Source organism: Brachyhypopomus gauderio, chromosome 12 (genome assembly GCF_052324685.1).
Source record: "Brachyhypopomus gauderio isolate BG-103 chromosome 12, BGAUD_0.2, whole genome shotgun sequence".
Lineage (NCBI taxonomy): Eukaryota > Metazoa > Chordata > Actinopteri > Gymnotiformes > Hypopomidae > Brachyhypopomus > Brachyhypopomus gauderio.
The window spans coordinates 17,872,703-17,892,310 of NC_135222.1; the positions used below are offsets into that span (position 1 = coordinate 17,872,703).

Consider the following 19,608-nt stretch of genomic DNA (forward strand, 5'->3'; position numbering starts at 1 on the left):
GAGTGCCCTCTCTCACTCTCGGCAGTACACCTATAGTAATTTTGTTTTGCCAGTTCACAGCTGGGACTTTAAGGGCCTGGTTCCCAGGACCCAGTTCTGTGCTAAAATGGATTTTAAACACAGGGTTTAAAACCAGCAGCCATAGATTCATAGTGTGGATTCATAAGACCAGCGTTGTTCTGTGTCCAGCAGACCAAACAGACCATAGTGTATGGATACATACCGACTAAATATAACTATGCCAAAAAAATGAAAGCAATCTTCCTGCACAAGCCACACACTGGTGCTGCTGGGAAGAGAAGAGTGAAGTGTTACACAATCACTGATAGAAATGAAAAATCCAAAATAAAACACTGTTTTCTGAGAGCCCAGCGGTGCTCAGAACTTTAAAAAATCCTCCAAACGAAACCCAGAGAAAAAGGGGAAGCAGATGTCACTGTGCGTTTTCAAAGAGCAGTTAGTCATTCCCCCTACACACCAGCGCCAGCGTAGAAGCTGCACTTCAGCGGGGGGGGGGGCTTCTGCAGGCCTAATCTCTCCTACATCAACTGTAGCACTCCCTTCCCCCCCAGCACTGGGCTACGGGAGGTGTTCCTTAACCACAGCCAGGGCACCTGCTAGACCTTCTCTGGGTGAATCACACACACACACACACACACACACACACACACACACACACACACACACACACACACACACACACACTATTGTTCACAGCGGTGTTACTTCAGGCACAAAGCAGCCAGGAGAGGCCCTCTCCTGCACTTTTGAGAGTGACCACGCAGCAACAGCAGGAAGGTTATCGTTTTATACACTCCGCCATCGCCTTAGAAGCCGTTCTAAATCACTTTCAGACATGAAAAGCATTTGGAATGAGGGGTAATGTTTTGTGGTTGAAAAAGGCTTTTTGAACAGCATGACGTGCCATTATCATTGTAGTGGTTCATCATATGATGGGGTCTCGTAAGGACTTCATGAACAAAAGACACTAACATGTAATTAACGCAATTCCTCTGTAGTTTGTTTGAGCAGTACGAGGGCTTTATTTGTAATAGAACATGTTAATCAGGAAAGCCAGAAGACAGGCTGGATTCAAGAAGAACCGTTTCAGGAACGCAACTGGAGATGCTTCCTGGAGCTACAGGACACATGGGAAGGGTTTGTGGAGAATTCATTCCAGAGTGTCCTGGCATCATGAGAGCAGAAAGACGACTGGGCCGCAGAGCTGCACGCACCTGTTCATGGATCAAGCAGTTTCATTCTCTCTAAAAGAAATATTATAGTCATAATCCAAAACACCGAGGGTGCAGGCAGTCTCTGGAACGTGGACCTGTCTGACAGAGGTCCAACCAGCCCGCTCCCAGAGTCAGACTGTGGGCTGTGGTCTTTTGAGAGCACAGGGCTCTTGCATTACAAGTGCAAATTCATAAACGCGCCCACAGGCGACTCGATATTGGCTACGGCCATAAAATTGGGTTTCATGAGGCTTTACCCTAATTAAGCCCAGAAAATCATAATGTTGTATAAGTGTAAACAATTCAGGAAAGAGAAACAGAACGGGTAATATCGTGTGGAGCGGGGACGAGCGCAGACGTGATCTTTGGGCTAGCTGCAATGATCTTAATTACACTTGTTACGCATGTGACACAGCTTCAGTGTTTCAGAAAAGCCGCACGTCTGTCTCTCATCGTGCACTGTAGCGGGCCGTGCAATAAACAGTGCTTGGCCACAAGACTAGCTGTGATCCACACTGTCGCCCATGGTTACTATGACAACAGTGTTGGAACAATATCTGATGACAGAACTGACAGCGAGGTAGGAAATAACGTTTCAGAATTCAAACACATGGAAAATCAATTTTGGATTTTATAATCCAAACCACGGGAAGATTATTGCTGCTGCTGTTCCTCGAGGATTATTGCAGGCCTGAAGGTGCGTGCATGACTGATGGAGGCTTGATGACCAAAACAAATACAGGCCGTGTCTGAGGATGATTAAAGAGCTTATCTTGGCTTACCATGTGACCAGGTCTTGTTTGGTAGTGAGTCTTCAACCATGCACCGCTGGGGGGGTGGCGTCTCACGCTGGAAATAAGAGATCACACAAAATAATCTCCATTAAACACATCCCTCTATAAAACCACACGCCAAGACCTGTATTATGAAATAAAAAATCTTCTTCTGTGGTATGTCTGTGTTGGAGAACAGGCCCAGACACTGTTTACACTGCAGATATGTTGATATATCTGGCATAACCGATATTTGGAACTGACCCCAATATAGGCATTTAACCTAAACTTGGGATCAGTACACATATCAGGACGCAAGATATGGAAAAAATGCCTATGTATTATTACCAATATATCTGCCCATGTGGGAGTGAACGCCCCACTGTCGTGATACTCATATTCTCTAAATGTCTTCCAAATGCAAACCCTGAGACATAATCTAACACTGTTAAAAGCAGAACACATCTCAAGGTCACAGCACATATGATAACTATGATTCAGGTCCAATCCATTATTACACAAGAACAAACACAGACTGTTAGATCAGCGCCATGAGTCACAGCTCATCAAGACCACGCAGGCTTACAGTGAGCTCTTCCTGGACACAGCCAGGGCCATAGTGTTTAGTCAAGCGGCAGATGTGACAATAGCTAGCAAATAAGCAAACAGATTCAGTGCCCATTTCTCACTCGTCTTTATAATAGTTTAATGTTCCACAGAGGAGAATTATAGATGGAAAGAGACCATGCGGCATTCAAATTCATGCCAAATATATTTTATGTTGTAAAACTTGACATCCAAAATACTGTCTTAAAGTTCCAGCCTGCCGTTTGTTTGGGTAACACAACGAGATCTCATCATTGCGATTTCCACTGTGTCCACAAAGAATCTCTTTGCTAGAGTTTACCTCCAAAGCAGAAACACATCAAACAACAAACCACGTTTAGTTTGGAGCCATCCAATCAGGGCGGCGTATTCCTCACCCAACACTACAGCCGTGAAGCTGCATTTAGTCAGACATGGACTCGCACCATTTTAGCACCTGTCAGGAGCTCCGTGAGGGGCAGTATTGAATAAGAGAGTGAGCTTAATTGGGTCATCCGAGCCCGGCAGGAAAAGCGTGACGGAACAACGAAGGTGAGGAAAGGAATAACACTGTTGTAGCTGCACACTGATTAGGCTTCGCTAAGGAATAGATGGTAGTGATCGCCAACACAGCGGCCGTTCTGGAGGACGGACTTCCAGAACCGAGCTACCTCGTTTTGCTCTTGGATAACCAAAGCTTACAACTGAAGTGCAAAGAATGCATTCATTTGCATTAATGAAAACTTAATTCAGCTTTTCACCTACCGCGGTCTTGGACAGCTGTGAAAGAGGGAAAGAACCTGTCAGGCGGCAAGCACAGCGTCCTTTTGTGCATGAAGTAGCTTACTTCAACATGTCACCTCTGTCATATCACACTACGTGCCATGCAAAATAGGTGTTAGCGGAGCTGCACACAACATGTGACAAAGTTGAAATAAAAGTGAAGCTGCTCTTTCAAGTTTGCAAAGGCAAACACTGTCCTGTTCATTCTTTTAAATAATAAAAAAAGGGCCGTGATGAACTGCCTTGCAGTCATTTTGCGTAGGAAGGCAAAACTCACTGCAGACTGATTTAGCCCGGCACAACGTCATTTAAGTAAAATATCATGTTGTGCTGGGCTAAATCATACTGTACTGAAATAAAGCAGTGGTCTTCACGGCATGCACATAAATGGCTCTGACCAATTCACCTTGTAAATATCATGCCTTACACTGTCAGCCATTTTACAAAATCTGGGATCCCTGATTTCTACTAAACTGTATCTGCAATTAAGAAAAAGCTGTTTAGGTCCTGGATTTTAAGTAGTAATCCCTGACTGGTAAGTGGAGGGGGGATTTCATGCTCAATCTCAACAGGACAACCTGAATCACACATTGCAGTAATTAATACTTTGTTTACTGAGAATCTGGGCCATTTGTATTGGCTCGGGGTTGCTGCTAGCAGTTGGAAAGAGATGAGACCAAAATAGATGAGTGTTTACAGAATCTGCTGCGAGTATCCCTTTGTCTCAGCTTTAGAGACAGCAGGGAGCGTGGGGGATATGGGTGGCCTACATAACATCCCAGGACATGATACTATGTGACTGTAAAATATTAAAAAAAAAGACTGAACTCAATAACTATGTCTGTACATGTGTGAGTAGCTCTACTCTTTCACAAGCTTTGGCATGCGATTGTAAATAGAGTGTGTTCTGCAGTCAATACTGTGGGCAGTGTCTAGTGTCTGAGCAGCGTAACTGTGGATCCTGGGCTGGCGGATGCCGTTGGGAGGATAGGCTACATACATTTAGAGATCTTGGGTTTACCTGGTGTAGAGCTGGCGTACCAGACCTGCTACCCTGACTCATTGAACTGATATGGGTGTTGGTTCAATACAAGCAATTAGGACTATTACATTTGACGGCTGGGCACCATCTTGAGTTTTCAGATCATTGCTTGGGAAGTGTCTGGAAAATACTCAAGCCACTGGCCAAACTACCAAAGGACAAGGAATGGAACACGGACCCATCCAGGAATGGAACACGGACCCATCCAGGAATGGAACACGGACCCATCCAGGAATGGAACACGGACCCATCCAGGAGTGGACAGCAATATTCAATGAATATTCAAAGTGCTGCCATGTGAATAATAAAACAAACAGGAAATATAAAAACCATAAAATCAAAAAAGACAAAAAAAGGAGACTGGGTACGTTCTTTAATCTGTGGGTCATGGTCTTGCTGTCCAATAATGCCATCACTGACTGAAAGGAAAACTCGGGTGCTGCTTTGCACATACATGATTTGTTTAAAATGTCGGCTATGTTTTAAAAATGTAGTTTGTACACACTGCCATAGATTAAACTCTACTTACGTTTGAACAAGTAAATCAAATATAATAAAACAATCAGCTCAAAATATAAAACATGCAATATAAAATAATACAGCCAATTTTACTCAAAGGTCTCTGACGTGGACATGTGGTAACCTACGCTCACTCTGTGTGTTGTGTACAAGGAAAGCAAAGCATTGCAGGATACTGTTTAGCATGACAGCACCCTTCCACACACACACTGCTGTTCTCGGGAGGTGGTGTTGGCAGAGGGCCTGGCAGACAGGAGACACCGGGCACACACTTTACATCCCACCTTCGGGTCATGTTGAGGTGTGAGAGCAACATTTTTTCTCTGCATTTCGTCTTCCTCGTGCTTGATAATTCAAGCATATAAATTTTATATTCAGTAAAGCTGCACACAACTAAGTTGAAAGAACAGCTATACGGTCCAAAATTTAGTTTTGCCGAATTAGCAAGTAGAAGTTCACTTATAAAAATAAAGACATACATGCATAAAGGAAATGCAAACATTCCAAATAATATGACTCACGGTGTTGTTTGATACAATGACTGATTTGTAGACGACTGACTTGTAGAGTTCAAGGGACGGCCATATTGTCAGTGTCAACATACAACCCATTAAGTCACTTCCATCATTTTCTCAAACCACCTGAATCAGACATTCTGGGCCACTCAAGATGGCATGATTCCATGTAATCTGACAACACTGTAAACACCATAAATTTACACACTTGACAGGTAGACACTACAGACAGGTATCCTTCAGGTCTTTATGAGCATGTACTGAAAACAAACGAAGACACAAACGAAGACACAAACGTGGCGGTGTTCTGTTGTGTAAAGTTTCACCTTGCTTCTCACATCTCGCACCCTCTGGCCTTCATTTTCGAGTCTAGTCCCAGAATGTTCTTCAGGACTAAGCGTGAGCATGGTTACAGCTCTTCACACCCAAACTAACATTCCCCATTCAGGGTCCTAGTGGCTACCCACACAGTCTGCGTACCATTCTGCATTCAGTCTAGCATGTCGCACACTTAATGCCGTGCATGTGTGATTTTTTAATAATTAATTCAGCATGTATTGCAAAGGAACATTCTGAACAGATCGGATCAAATGTTTACATGTGGGCTACAGAAGACAGTCAGTCTATCAGTAGCAACCTGTTCAATCTACATGATCAAGAGACCATTCTTGAACTGTTCTGGCTAAAATATATGAAAAAGATAAGGTGCCTTTTCTTTGCAGTTTCCTCTGGAAAAAAAAAGTGTGAACAATGTGCACACACCACTATTAGCCTCAATTAACACCAATGAAATACCAGCTGACTACTCTTAACACCAGTGGAATACCAGCTGACTGTACACTAACACCAGTGGGACACCAGCACACTGTACTCTAAAACCAGAGGAACACCAGCTGACTGTACTGCACACTGTATTCCAACACCAGTGAAACACCATCTGACTGTACAAGAACACCAGTGTAACACCAGCACACTGTACTCCAACACCAGTGGAACACCAGCACACTGTACTCCAACACCAGTGGAACACCAGCACACTGTACTCCAACACCAGTGGAACACCAGCACACTGTACTCTAACACCAGTGGGACACCAGCACACTGTACTCCAACACCAGTGGAACACCAGCACACTGTACTCCAACACCAGTGGGACACCAGCACACTGTACTCCAACACCAGTGGGACACCAGCACACTGTACTCCAACACCAGTGGAACACCAGCACACTGTACTCCAACACCAGTGGGACACCAGCACACTGTACTCCAACACCAGTGGGACACCACCACACTGTACTCCAACACCAGTGGAACACCAGCACACTGTACTCCAACACCAGTGGGACACCAGCACACTGTACTCTAACACCAGTGGGACACCAGCACACTGTACTCTAACACCAGTGGAACACCAGCACACTGTACTCTAACACCAGTGGAACACCAGCACACTGTACTCTAACACCAGTGGGACACCAGCACACTGCACTCTAACACCAGTGGAACACCAGCACACTGTACTCTAACACCAGTGGGACACCAGCACACTGTACTCTAACACCAGTGGGACACCAGCACACTGTACTCTAACACCAGTGGGACACCAGCACACTGTACTCCAACACCAGTGGAACACCAGCACACTGTACTCTAACACCAGTGGAACACCAGCACACTGTACTCTAACACCAGTGGAACACCAGCACACTGTACTCTAACACCAGTGGGACACCAGCACACTGTACTCCAACACCAGTGGGACACCAGCACACTGTACTCTAACACCAGTGGGACACCAGCACACTGTACTCTAACACCAGTGGAACACCAGCACACTGTACTCTAACACCAGTGGAACACCAGCACACTGTACTCTAACACCAGTGGGACACCAGCACACTGTACTCTAACACCAGTGGGACACCAGCACACTGTACTCTAACACCAGTGGGACACCAGCACACTGTACTCTAACACCAGTGGGACACCAGCACACTGTACTCCAACACCAGTGGGACACCAGCACACTGTACTCTAACACCAGTGGAACACCAGCACACTGTACTCTAACACCAGTGGGACACCAGCACACTGTACTCTAACACCAGTGGGACACCAGCACACTGTACTCTAACACCAGTGGGACACCAGCACACTGTACTCCAACACCAGTGGAACACCAGCACACTGTACTCTAACACCAGTGGAACACCAGCACACTGTACTCTAACACCAGTGGAACACCAGCACACTGTACTCTAACACCAGTGGGACACCAGCACACTGTACTCCAACACCAGTGGGACACCAGCACACTGTACTCTAACACCAGTGGGACACCAGCACACTGTACTCTAACACCAGTGGAACACCAGCACACTGTACTCTAACACCAGTGGAACACCAGCACACTGTACTCTAACACCAGTGGGACACCAGCACACTGTACTCTAACACCAGTGGGACACCAGCACACTGTACTCTAACACCAGTGGGACACCAGCACACTGTACTCCAACACCAGTGGAACACCAGCACACTGTACTCCAACACCAGTGGAACACCAGCACACTGTACTCTAACACCAGTGGAACACCAGCACACTGTACTCTAACACCAGTGGAACACCAGCACACTGTACTCTAACACCAGTGGGACACCAGCACACTGTACTCTAACACCAGTGGGACACCAGCACACTGTACTCCAACACCAGTGGAACACCAGCACACTGTACTCCAACACCAGTGGAACACCAGCACACTGTACTCTAACACCAGTGTAACACCAGCACACTGTACTCCAACACCATAAACGTTACTTCTGCTTTATCACCTTGGATCTTTTCTGCATAGGTTAGTGTAGAAAGATTGATGTGTTGGAATGTGCTTCTCACTTTTCTAAAACAGAAGCAAATAACCCAAACAATACTCAGTAGATCTTACGTCATGTGAGAATTGGCAATATAGTCCAAAACTGAAAATCATATAGACAGATATAATGTATAGATATAATCTATATAGATGTAGATTATCATATAGACTAAAGAGAAGCAGCTCAAATGACTTCGGTCATGGCCAACGTGTGTCTACTTCTGACGAAAACTAGCACAGAACTGCTTGATTCAGTGAGTAGTAGCTGAACTTACTGGAGTTCATTGTTGTAAGGCGAGGTTTCCAAACTGCTTGAGTATTTAGGTTAGAAAAAAGTAAGGTTAGCATAATGATGTCTAGACTTAATCAAGACACACACACACACACTCCCAATTACACTGACTAAAGTAAAGACCCAAACAGGGAAAATGATCGCCATATTATAACATGCCTTGCATATCCTGATAGGTTATCTACAACATTATATCATTATTATAATTTGTCCAAAATTAAATTTTAATCACTAATCACTTAATACTCCTTATCTCTTATATGTTATTTCTGGACCACTACCAACCTTGACAAATGAGAAGTAGATGACGATTTAAAACTTTAAATTAAAAACTAAAATGTAACTAAAGAAACTTAAACCCAAATATGCTGGAAACCCCATCACCCAGCAGACAGTGTAGGGGGGGGGGGGGGGGGGGGGGGGGGGGCTGATACGGCTGTTTCACAGAATGTCAACAAACTCCTGGTGTGAGTGTCCAATAGGGCTGCCACAAACGATTATTTTTATAGTCGACTAATCACTGATTAATTTTTATGATTAGTCGACTAATCGGATCGTGCGTTAATTGAATATAAAACATACAGCTTATCACACTAGAATGCAACTGCTATTATATAATCATTAGATTTCAGCTAAAAATAAAAACAATTAAGATCATAGTTCATTAAACCTTTAATGAAATATGCAATATTGAAATATGAAATATGAAATATTTTTTAGGTTTTTCTTTCTTTCATTTGTCTCTGGCATCAAACGTAGCTACATATAAATCAAATTAGGTAGGTACCTGAAACTAAGGAATTATTCACAAAAATAAAGTTTTGGTCTCACTGACGTTACAGAAAACACACGAATGCGTGCTAAGGCTAATGAAACAAATCGCCATCACTAATGTTATCTTTTACAATTACCACGATAAGTAAGTACAAAGTTAGCGCTCTGTTTACGGTAACGTTAGCAGCTAACTAGCGATTTAGATTACAGAGATGACGGTCCCTCTTCATCATTGTCATAATAAGCCACAACATGCTTCAGGTGCTCGTACATCGCGGTTGTGCTGCCGTGGAAGGAAAGTTCTGCCTTGCAGATATTGCACGCGTTTCGGAACCCGGTTACGGAAAATGATCCCAAACTTGAGTTCCGTAGCCGGGTAGCCATGATACCAGTCTGTATAATGTCCTGGGATATCGTCCACTGTCTACCTCGGTTTCCACTACTGCGCATGTGCGTTAGGGACAGAAAGGCAGACGCGACTGCAGCAGTATGGAGAGAAAAAAAAACACGACGTATCGGCTATTAAATTAGTCATCGACTATTTTAATAGTCGACATAATCGTGACTAGTCGACTAATCGTGGCAGCCCTAGTGTCCAAGCCAATCAGGAGGTGGATCAGGAGACTCTTCAGGTCATTGGTGGAATATCACATTCTCATCACAAATTCAACTGTCACTCTCCCTCAACATGGCTGGTGTGATGCTAGATGGGGGGGGGGGGGGGGGGGGGGGGGGGGGGGGGTCATCTTCCCAGTAAGATGAACTAAACATTAAGGACAATGCATTCAAAATCAAAATGTATATCAGTGGGGGAGTTCATTAATCGGCTTGGGTCAATTCACTTTGGGCACGTCGAGTTTAGCTAAAATCCCTTGCATCCAATGTCCTCCATGAGAAGGAAGCGTTTAGAGAAAAAAGATTAGTCTGGCTGTTGATCCATAGCCCTGATATTTTATGCTTCCAAAAAGTGGCAAAAAGCCAAATGAGATCACAGTTCCTGATGCAACTGGCTTTAGGAAGATGGCAAGCTTAGCCAAAGCCCAAAAGGGTTCTGCAGAATCTCCAGAAATCAGGGTTCACAAATGTTGTAAAAAAAAAAGCACATTTTTCTAAGGAGAGTACACATCTTTTCACCGGCTTGGTTGCAATCCTGTTTAAATAGATTTCATTTGTGATTTTTTATTACATCCTAGGATGAGGGTGCAGAATTTGAACCTAAAGTAGATTATTATCAAAACATACAAACATAATTATCATACATACATAACTATCTGCAGGACCACTGATGACCATTCACACATGATTTCTCAAGCCACTGGCAATTTTTTTATACTGCCAGTCAGCCACTGCCAGGTTTTGTACTAAAAAGGTACAGCCATTTGGTCATGTGGCATCCTTGGTAATACAGTGCTGCAAAAGTAAACAAACAAATAAATAATAGAATTCTTGGTGCTTTGTTGCAGTTCAATAAAACACTTTGTTTTATCATGTACCCATGAGCCTAAGAGTCCGATGCAAATGTAGAAAAACTGACTGAGTCATGTGACTCCTCTCTGTGGTACATTTTTAAAGCATTCAGAGTACTTCAGACTCGTGTGTCATCATCTGAGAAGAGTTCTTCATACTCATGCTCCGTATTGGCCTTCTGTATGACATATGAAAGATCATTAGCTTGGTTTGCAGCAAATTAGGCTAGTGTGATAAGCTAAAAATAATGTACAACTAATTCAGTTTGGGATTCTAGGCCAATCGCTGCTGTGTGCACTGGGCGATATGGCAAACGTATCATTTTCATAATAGTTACAATTTACAATTTATTTTTTCAGAGGTTTGAGGTCAAATGTCTTTAAACATCAGTTCTTGTATGGACATTTGCACAACAATGATTGTTGTGTAACACACTAGCAACTCCAGTCTCACTAGCTGGCTAAATTTGGCTCTGTTGAACCTATGCAGAGCACCCTACAAATGTTACCTAACACAGCCCAAATACCAAACCAGAATCATGTGTGATCTGCCTACAGTACGGCTAGGCCTAGTTACAGTCCGGCCAGGCCTAGTTACAGTCCGGCCAGGCCTAATTACAGTCCGGCCAGGCCTAATTACAGTCCGGCCAGGCCTAGTTACAGTACGGCCAGGCCTAGTGACAGTACGGCTAGGCCTAATTACAGTACGGCCAGGCCTAGTGACAGTACGGCTAGGCCTAATTACAGTACGGCCAGGCCTAGTTACAGTACGGCTAGGCCTAGTTACAGTACGGCCAAGCCTAGTTACAGTACGGCTAGGCCTAGTTACTGACTTGGCTGAAAAGAAAATATAGAAGGGCATACAATTAAATGTATCCAAAGTGAATTAAATAAATCACAGCTGGTGTCTTTTAAAGAGGCTCATAATAAAACACTCATGGTATGTTCTTAAGATCTCCCTTTACTAATGCACTCAACATGGAAACAGAATGGTCACTTTTCTCAACAGTGTTTCTTCACTCTCATTCTGGTTTCTAGGTCACACACAGCACCACAGCCCTAGGATGAGAACATGTTGTGGGGGGGGCGGGGGGGGGGGGGGGGGTCATGAACAGCCCTGTGGTTCCTTGGACAACAACAGGTTTACGGAACTTTCAGATCCTTCACTCGCAATCAGATCAATCAAATAAAAACAGGTAAAAACAGGTAAAAAACCCAGTCACTGCCTCACAGTCAACCCCCCCCCCCCCCCCCCCCCCCCCCCCCCCCCCCCCCCCCCCCCCCCCCCCCCCCCCCCCCCGCCAGTTTATTGCAAGAAACGTCAGTCTTTTTTAGCAACCTTATCAATTTGGCACAATTCTTGTGTAAGAATTTTTTCCGTACAGAAAACATTTACCTTCCACTCAAAGCTGAATTTCCAGTGTTTAATTTGCAATCTTAAAAGGTCAAATGTGCAATGTACTCCTTTTTTTTTTTTTTTTAGCTTCGAATTCAGTACCAAGAGGCAGAATTGCATTCAGCTCCATCACAGTGGTAAGTGTGTCACACAAAAGTGAGGACAATCACTCATCATCCACATGTCTTCAGTCAAATAACCCCCAGTCCTGATACCTTTAGAAGCTACAGTGAAGACCAAGCTAACATACACAGGCTCTGCTATGGCACTACACTGTAAAAAAAAACAGTTTTTTTACAGGTTTTTCCCAATAAATTTTACAGTTTTTTCCTGTATTTTAAAATGACAGGGAAAGTGTATTACAATTACCAGAACAAACTGTTTATTTAAAAATGTCATGTGATTTAACAAGAAAAATCTGTATAAATTAAATACATTATAAATCTGTTTTTTAACAATTCTTAGATAATAATTTTAACTAAACAAACTGTAAAAAGAAAGTAATATTGATTAATCTTAATGAGACAAAGTAATAGAATCTTCTGGAATTAATTTCAAGGAAATATTACAAGACAACATTGATGCATGTTTTAATTTAAGTTTTGACATGTTAAATATGTGATTTTCATGTTATAAAAGTGAGTAAAAAGTAAAATGTTCTTGACTGTGATTTATTTTTATATTTATAACATACATAAAGAGTTAAGGCGTTCCAGATCCATCTCATTTTCAATCCACTATTAAATATGCACTGTATCTGTATCACTGTATCTACACTGTAAACCCGGATTAGGTTTTAATAAATTATTTTAGTAATCATTAATTATTATTTCATGTTTCATAAAAAATATTGCCATTACTAAATAAAACTAGTTGTTATCATTATTGAGCTGAAATAGGCATTGCAATGATCATGTTAAGTAAAGATAACTGAATATGTTAAGTTTATGATTGGTAGGGGTGGGGCCTGTTTGAATCGGACCACTGCACAGTGTGCATGAAGAGTTGTTCTGGTTGTGCATATTGTTTGAAGAACCTTTCGTTATCACCCCGCTGCAGCCCAAATGCATGAGTTTTGAAATCAGTGTTTCTTCAAATGAGTATTTGCAACGTCAGCTTTCAGTGCATGTAACTTATTTAGTTAACGCGTAATATATTCTTATCGGTTCATATAGTGCTAGAACATGTGTCTGGCATTCCTGTCCGATCATAGTTTAACTATAACCGTAGCGTTGAAATGTGTGTTCTGACGGTTCGGAGTTTATGGCTCATTTTAACTATTAATGTTATATATATTTTTATATTGAAGCGTCGGTCCAATGGGGGACGGCTGTAACGTGGCTCGCGCCACGGAGCGAGGAGACGGACACAATCGCTGAGAAGAGCGAGATTTATTGCAGGGCATTCCACAATCGTCATCGTAGTGGCAGGCAGGGGTCATAACAGGAGAGCCATCAAGGTTGGACAGGTACAGGGGCATAACGACACGGAAAGCAACAAACGACAGCAGGGCAATACGAAACTGAGAAACACATAAACGGTCAGACATCCAAAACAACCGACAACCAGACTGGGGAAATACAGGGACTATATGAACACTGAACTAAACTAGGAACAGGTGGGGACGATTATGACAGGGGCGTGGCGGACAATCAGGGAATCTCAGAGACAACGAGCGGGGCAGGGTAAACAGGCACGGAACACAGACACGAGGGAACCCAGAGTGGCAGCCACGAGAGGGGGCGTTGCCCTACGTGACAACGGCGCTACTTCCCATGAGTCTCTGCGACTCCGGTAACGTTATCTGTTAATGTGATGTCTATGCATGTGTTGATTAATTGTGTACTTGATTATGTGCATTACTTGGTTTAAGTCCCCCTTCATCAATTTATGTAGTTGTACTGTGTGAATTATTCTATGCCATGTTTGTGTAGTGTTGTCGTGTTATTGCCGTTCTCTCATGTTTTGTGTCTAAATTAAGTCTCTTCTGCGTGATCGTGGGGTCTGGCGTGATTATGTTGTTGAGGCAGTTTGAATTTAAAAAGCCTTGTGCTGCGGTGGATCTGTTTGCTACCTCTCCTTCCTACACCACACTGCAATATTGTTATAATTGAATGTGAACTAGAGTAAAGACCACATTCAATTTTAGGAATATTTCCTTTAAAATGACAGTGTTGCATGTTAAGTGTTATAATCACCGTTTTTTTACAGTTTATGTATGTTTTTTAATTTACAGTACTTATCTGTTTTTTTACATAAACTGTAAAAAAAGGGTAATTTTCTGGAAACGGGGGCGCCAGAAAATTGCCGTTTTTTTTACAGTTTATGTATGTTTTTAAATTTATAGTACTTATCTGTTTTTTTACAGTAATTTTCTGGCGCCCCCATTTCCAGAAAATTACCGTTTTTTTACACTTTTTTTTTTTACAGTGTAGTTATGATAACTAGCTACCACCTAAGAATGACAGGATCAGATTCCGTTAAGACTAGTTATGAAGTTCGGCCAATAGTCGGGTAGTTGCTGATCTGAGCAGCAGATCAAATCTTTCACTACCAACACAACTGTTGCTCCCAGCCTGCTGAACACAAAAGAGGCTCTGCCAACTCTGCAACATGCAACAAAGCATTCTGAATTTACATTTTCAATCTACAATTTTTATATCATAAAAATGACATATTTTCCAAGCAAAAATGTTTTCCAAATAGACACCGTTCCAAATAGTTTACATTTTGCTATAAACAAATTTTTGCTTGTTGAGATTGCGATTAATTATATACCAATGTAACAAGCGATAAGCTCAACAATTCCACCCACCCAGGCCAAGCACGGTGGGGGTATAACACAGACCACTGGAGTGACTGGGGGCCTTCAGCTGTGTCTACCCACCACACTCTGGTGGGGGAGGGGGGGCTTGGAACAACAACAACACATCAGCTCCATTTGAACACATCAGCTCCATTTAAAAAGAAGCAACACAAAGCAAACAATCGGTAGCCTCTTTCTGAAAATGGAAGAAAACCATCTAATTTCTGTACCATCTAAACACAGCACAGACTGAAAATTTGGTTATTCCACTAGCTTTAGCCATAAACTGCATCGCATGCACTTAAAATGCAGCCATCAAAGACCCATTAGATCCTCAATAAGTTATGACACTGTACAGGACTACTAACCATTATAATGGTTAACAATGTACATAACTTAATAACCAACAGGCAGTGCACAAAGAAAATATCCTACAGATCTTCATTTTACAATTACGTAGACATAGTTACGTAGTTTTATTTTCCAAGTTTGTACAGTATTTTCTGGAGTACCATGGCAAGATTGTGGAGAAGCACATAATCAGAAGATAACAAAGAAAGGAATGTCTAGTCACACGGCTAGTTCCAGAAAGCTTCGTTGCCGTGTGTGTAGAATGCAGTCCTAGCGGTGGGGTACATGGGAAAACCCAATCAGTTCATGTTCAAAAACTGTCAGTACCAGGTGCGCCGCACAAAACTGTCAGCCAGTATAAACATAGCTGCCATGTCTGCACAGATTCACTGGTTTTCAATTCACTAAGCAGACATGCCAAAAAAACAGTTCAGGTAGACCTACACATCACATCAAACACCCTGCCCAATCAAACCTTCTGTCATCGCTGTATCGGGTCTGTTAGCCAAGGGCGTGTGTTCATGGTGAATCTGATGCTTCGTTGATAAAATAAATGAGTGTTGTTTACTTTGGTTTCAGATTTAAATGTGTTACCTTTGTGACAATGCTCTTCATGATAATATCAAACCTGCCTTGACTAATAACGTACTACAAGTCCAAATACAAAACAAATCCAAAAATACAGAGGATATTCACACTATGTAATACAAGGAAAAACAACTTAGTATTACTATTTAAGATGATACTGACAGTTCACATAATTTTAAAGCAGATTTTAATAAAATTAACCAAATATCATTTAAAAAAATCAACTGGCAACTTGCAGCACTGAGATTTCAAAGCTGTATTTCAGAAGCAGAAAAATAATTAGCAGTCAGAGGCGTGGCGAGCAGTTACCCACGTCAGGTCGAAGACATCGGCTCAACGCTGCACACGAGATGCAGTAAGACATCTAAAACTACCCAATGGCCTCCGCAAAAATAAAACAGGACAGAGGTAGTCAGGAAAGCACAGAGCTGCACCAGCATTCTGGATCTGAGTGCGACCATCTGTCTCATGTCTGGCTCACAACCTTGAGGCCTTAGTGAAACAGGGTCAAACTTACAGCTCCGCACTGGGGACTCAAACAAGCTCATAGAAATTCTGCTGGAAAAATCAAACCTGAAGTTCAGCAGAGCTGTGTTAGTGGGGTGTGTGGGCAGAGGGAAAGCCCAGCTCCATATCTGCACCATCCCCCACCTCCTGCATCAATCCTCCGTCAAGCACCAGTTACATAACTGTGCCACTCTCCAAAGAACACAGAGGAGCACAGTTAAAACAAAGAAACACTGAGCTATGAGAAACACTGAGCTATAACAAACACTGAGCTATAACAAACACTTAGCTATGAGAAACACTTAGCTATGAGAAACACTTAGCTATGAGAAACACTGAGCTATGAGAAACACTGAGCTATGAGAAACACTGAGCTATGAGAAACACTGAGCTATGAGAAACACGGAGTTATTCATGGTCATGGTCGTGGTCATCTTCCTATGTTTTTGAGCTCATTTAGGTCCCTGGTGAATGATGATGTGTCTTATGAAAGAACTACAATGACCTCAGCAACTATTCCCCTCACTAACCTTTTGGGACCCTTGTCTTTGTGAACTACATTCGAGAAAATGCGTGGAAGGCTGCTCAACACAACACATCTAGGCCACTGACATAACACTCATTCCACATCTTTCCCCCCCACTATCTAACCTAGATTTCTATGTGCAACAAAATTCTGAAATTGTCTGAAATACACGTGACAATCCGAACACACTGAAGAAATGGCTTTCATGAACAGAGAAGCCTGAGGACTCGAGCAGACTCTGTCCTACCACACCGTAGTCCTACCATACCGTAGTACCACCACACCATAGTCCTACCATACCGTAGTACCACCACACCATAGTCCTACCACACCGTAGTACCACCACACCATAGTCCTACCACACCGTAGTACCACCACACCAGTCCTACCACACTGTAGTACCACCACACCATAGTCCTACCACACCGTATAACCACCACACTGTAGTACCTACCACACCATAGTACCTACCACTTCATAATCCTACCACACCGTAGTACCACCACACCATAGTCCTACCACACTGTAGTACCTACCACACTGTAGTACCACCACACCATAGTACTACCACACCATAGTACCGTAATAGTACCGACACACCATAGTACCGACACACCGTAGTACCGAAACACCGTGGTCCTACCACACTGTAGTACCACCACACTATAGTCCTACCACACCGTAGTCCTGCAAGTCAGTCAAAAGGGTTTCAGCGTTGACTCAGTTCAGCTCCCCTCCCCCACACACACTCAAGCAACAGTGCTGCCATGTGAATGTGCCATTATTTCTGCCCAACTCAACGGCAACTGCAATTCACAAAGACATGCCTACCCTTTTAAACGTGGGAATGGTGGTGTAAACCTAGGAAGCACTTAGGGTCACTCTTCAGAATTGCTCCTTCATACAGCATAACTGTGTCCAGGCATCACCAGACAGGCTCTTCACTTCAATTTAACAGCTAACAACTTCATGTCCAGGATAACATGGATACTGGTGCTCTGCTTATGACCAACTGCCTTGCCTTAGGTTTAGGGTGCCAAAATGTGGAACATTATATGTAGTCAGATATATGTATGTATGTATATGTTGTATATGTATACACACACACATTATACATACATATACATATATGTATAATGTGTGTACATACACACATACATATGGATTGCAACACTATATATATATATGAGTTTGTAGCATTAACACTGTGTGTGTGTTTGTGTATATATATATATATTTAATTATATTATTTAACGTTTCAGTTCAGATATATAAACTGTATTTACATAATTTAACTACACACTCACATTCACAAACACGCTTAGTGTACACACACACACACGCGCGCGTACACACACACACACACACACACACACACACACACACACACACACACGCGCCCATCCCCCACCCAGTCATATCAGCTAGCTAAGAAATACCCTTGTCAAATAATAAATGTCCGCATATCATTATAAATACATTCGGGTATTATTTTACCAACATTGGCGATGGTGTGTGACCAGTATAGTGAATAAAAGTACAAAGATTCACTTACTTAAATATCCGGAGCAACACAAGGGCGCCTCTCTGCTGAGCTGCCTGTGTGGAATTTCCTCCTCCTCGACTATTTTTTAAAATAGAGCCGCAACAAAGCGTTATAAGCCTGCTTTGAACAGACGAATAGCGAGTTAAATTCCCATATAAGCGTCCGGTTCTGTTTACATCGGTGTAGATATGAATACAACCTTTAAAAAATGTATATTTAACAGCGATTGAGGTACATTGTGGGGCTGTTTGCTAGTGGAGAAAGCCAAACGGTTCAGGACCAGCCAACGGCTTCAGACACTCAAACACCGAGGAGGTGACCTTCCAGGCGGAAATGGGGGAGGCCTGCGCGGCTGTCTCTGCAGCTCTGTTGAAACTAAAGCGGTAACGCAGACATAAAACCAGAATGGCTGCTAGTTCGAGTTTTATCGTTGTTTGCTGCAGAGAGGCGACAATATTTCTTATCCGATCCATAATCTTTCCTACATATGCCTAATGTGTAACTATAAGTTATGATACGTAGAGACATAATATCTTATAAACAAGGGACTTACCCTGATATATACATTTTAAAAAATGTTAATTTTTTAAAGACGAGGAAGCAGTGAAGAGGTGTAAAACCTTATCGTGCAGTCACTAGCTGTCTTGCTCATTCAGATATTGATATAATTATTGTGAAATGTTGTTGTTGTTGTTGTTGTTGTTGTTGTTGTTGTTGTTAAAGAAACCAAGAGCATTTTCCTGATTCAGTTGTATGTTTTTATACTTAATATGTATCTACTTTCAAGATATTTATATTTGTTTAATGCTGGAGTTGTATTTGTGGTTATTAATAGCATAGTTATTGCATTCTTTTATTACATTGTTAATTATACACATCACCGGTAATGGTAAGAATAAGCATGAAAATGTTTTATAGGCTCTAGAATGAACACTGAGCATAATTCCTAATCTATGAACCATATGTGTTCAAGAGTACACATGGATTCCTTTTATTTTTAAATAGATAACTGGAGTTTTTTTTTTCAGT

At 42.4% G+C, this 19,608-nt stretch overlaps 1 protein-coding gene across 2 annotated transcripts in view; it reads right to left on the reverse strand.

The window, feature by feature from the left end:
- Nucleotides 1-18,846, reverse strand: part of tbl1xr1a (TBL1X/Y related 1a) — a 45,002-nt gene extending 26,156 nt beyond the window's left edge. The window contains exons 1-2 of one of the 2 annotated variants that reach the window (XM_077023409.1): nt 18,589-18,846; nt 2,018-2,084 (exon numbers count right to left, since the gene is read on the reverse strand). The gene's annotated coding sequence lies outside the window, so the exon portion shown is untranslated. The remainder of the gene's footprint in view (nt 1-2,017; nt 2,085-18,588) is intronic. The other variant, XM_077023408.1, reaches the window with a different exon arrangement.
- Between the last annotated feature and the right edge of the window lie 762 nt (nt 18,847-19,608).